This window comes from Salmo salar, chromosome 12 (genome assembly GCF_965601325.2).
Source record: "Salmo salar chromosome 12, fSalSal1, whole genome shotgun sequence".
Lineage (NCBI taxonomy): Eukaryota > Metazoa > Chordata > Actinopteri > Salmoniformes > Salmonidae > Salmo > Salmo salar.
The window spans coordinates 103106272-103109390 of record NC_138302.1 but is presented as its reverse complement, the minus strand read 5'-3'; the positions used below and the strand labels follow the sequence as shown (position 1 = coordinate 103109390).

Genomic DNA, 3119 nt, shown 5'->3' with positions numbered 1-3119 from the left:
CTATTTTGCATGAAGAAACAACCTGTCATTCATTACAAACTTTGTGAATATCTGGGTTTTCCCTCTTCACAATGCAGAGACTGCATTTAATCAGTGGACACCATTCGTTTCTATTACAACACACCTGTAATAATTGTTTTCTTTACTAAAGTAGAGGTTTATTATTATTATTGCTGAAGGTACTGCATAGGTAAAAACATGATTTTTTTAGCAAGAGATAGCACTTAAGCCTAAGAAAGTAGCAGAAATGTGCAGAAAGTAGTTTTGAATGCATTTTATTGAAGGTAAACGATAACAGTCGAACTTTTTTGGCAACATAGTGATATATTCTTATATACTGTACATTGAGGAATTCAATGACAAAATACTTGTCTTCTCCCATTTTTTGAACCATTGCCCCACCCACAAGATGTATAAACAACAATAATAAATAATAATAAAATAATCTAATAGATACAAAACAAAAATGTGAAGAAAATAAATAAATCAATTCTAATTCGCACATGTAGGACAGTATGCAAGTGTGTGTGCATGGACTTTGCGGATGTATTTCTCATATGTGCAGCACATAGTATTTGTTTTACAGTTGTTCTTTGAGAGGCAGAATTGGCATCTTCTCCTCTTGCCTGCCCCCAGCTACAGCCTCAGGTGGATCATGACAAGATTCAGCCGCCTGAACAGCTTTCACAAGCTCTGCAGAGGCTGCTGTACGGGGGAGGCGCTCCCTTCTTTGAATGTGTGGGGTTACAAGTGCCTTTCCCAGCTGCTCCAGGAACACCCTCCTCTTGTTCCGCTTATCAGGCATCCAGGTAGGGTTGATCTTGTTCCATATCACGAAGGTATTGTATGAGGACACATCAATGATGTTATGGAAGAGGGACCAGGGACCAGCGTGCAGTCATCCTCCTGCAGCTGTAAGTTCCAATCACCTTGTCCAGGTTGTCCACGCCTCCTTTGTTGTGGTTGTAGTCCAGGATGATGCCTGGCTTCCTGTCCTCACGATCACTGATCTCAGCCGTTTTGTGCTCAGAAGGACCACATTCTTGTTCGTCTTTGGGAGGTAAGATACTAGAGGGGTGGTGGGGGTGAAGGCAAACTTTGATGAGAAGGCCTCTCTCCCCCTTGTTGCGAGGAGTGCAGGGGGGAGCTCAGGCTTGTTATTTCTAACTGTACCAACCATGGGGACCTTCCTCTTCAGGAGCTGCTGGCTGAGTTCAATCAGTAGCACACATCATCTCAATTTCTCATATATATATATATGTGTGTGTGTGTGTGTGTCATTGGGGTGTTTGTGGTGTGTAAATGATTTTATAACTGCCGCGTCATAAATGACCCTAAGACAATCTTTGTACCCTGGTTGTGTACAGCTTTCAGGGAAATGTCAACAAAGGCGATGTTTCACTTTTTTCTAATGCTGGGGGTCACTCTAGGAAAAGTCATCAAATTTCAAGTTGAAAAAATATCAGTAAGGGAGTTTTCTCTGCTCTTAAGCTGCAGCCAGAACAGAGCAGCGCGTCTTGCTCTACATAGTAATCAGAGGGCTGAGATAAATACTATGCATGCCAGTCTCTCTAGGTTAAGAGTTGAGGAGAGACTTGACTGCATCACTTCTTCTTTTTATAAGAAACATTACTGTGTTGAAAATCCCAAATGGTTTGTATGGTCAACTTACACACAGCTCTGACACACACACTTACCCCACCAGACATGCCACCAGGGGTCTTTTCACAGTCCCCAAATCCAGAACAAATTCAAGAAAGCGTACGTTATTATATAGAGCCCTTATTGCATGGAACAAATAAACAGCAAACCTGTTTTTTTTTTCTTCAAAAAACAGATAAAGCAACACCTCGCGGCACAACGCCTCTCCCCTATTTGACCTGGATAGTTTGTGCGTATGCATTGATATGCTACGTGTGCCTTTAAAACAAAAAGTATCTAGTTCTGTCCTTGAGCTGTTCTTGTCTATTGATGTTCTGTATAATGTCATTTTGTATTAAGTGTCATGTTTTGTGTGGAACCCCAGGAAGAGCAGCTGCTGCTTTTGTAACAGCTAATGAGGATCCTAATAAAAATACAAAAAACACCCAAATACACCACACATCAAAGACACACTCACACAGCAAACATGAAGTGGAGACTAGTAGTAGTGATACTGGTTTCATGAATGAAGAAAACACAGATAATATTGGTTAGACACAGTACAATAACAAAACGGCTATGTAATAGCAGTATATTAATAATAACATTGTGATGTGACAGCAATAGCATTAAACGGCAAATAGGCTATACATTGGCAGCTAATAGCGGTGGGCTAACACATACGGTTTCTGAGGAATTAGTGGGATTATAGCACGCTAGGCTAAGCTAGTAAACCATGGCAAGTAGGCCTCAGGCTGCTAACGTAGCAAGGAGTAAAGTCCAGTTAGCAGCTAACAAGGCTAATAGTTAGTGGTAGCATGCTAGTAGGTAGCAGGCTAGGAGGATGCTAACAGGTAAAACAATGGCAAAACAACCATTTTATTCGTTTAATCCTTGTGTTGTCCAAAAAGGTCAAAAATGACACACCAGTATGTTTAACTAGGTCTTTCCTTGCAGCACTGGACCACACGTCTGGACAATAATCAAGATTAGACAAAACTAGAGCCTGCGGGACTTGCTTTTTTTTTTTTGGAGTGTGGTGTCAAAATTGTATCCCTGTCTCCTACTGGTTATGTATGTATGTACATCCAAACCGGCACCTCTGGTAAAACACTAGATCAGCTACTTTAACTTCCGGGATATATACAATACAAGGCCTTCCACCGCCCTCCTATCGGCATATCTGACCACGACTCTATTTTTACTCCTCCCTTCCTATAGCCAGACACTCAAACAATATTTTTTCTCTCCCCAGTGCTAAGGATTATTCAATGCTTGGTCTGACCAAACGGAATCCACGCTTCATGATTGTTTTGATCATGTGGACTGGGACATGTTTCCGGGTACCTTCTGAGAATAACATCGACCTATACGCTGATTACGTGAGTGAGTTTATAAAAGGAAGTGTATTGAGATGTCTGCACAACGCATCACCGGGGGCAAACTACCTGCCCTCCAGGACACCTACACCACTTGAT

The 3119-nt window shown here is 41.6% G+C and overlaps 1 protein-coding gene across 1 annotated transcript in view; it reads left to right on the top strand.

The window, feature by feature from the left end:
- The first annotated feature begins 2508 nt into the window (after nucleotides 1-2508).
- The window catches only part of LOC123725579 (piggyBac transposable element-derived protein 4), a 12521-nt gene continuing 11910 nt past the window's right edge, over nucleotides 2509-3119 (top strand). The window contains exon 1 of the mRNA XM_045691975.2: nucleotides 2509-3119. This exon is cut by the window's right edge and continues 1255 nt beyond it. The gene's annotated coding sequence lies outside the window, so the exon portion shown is untranslated.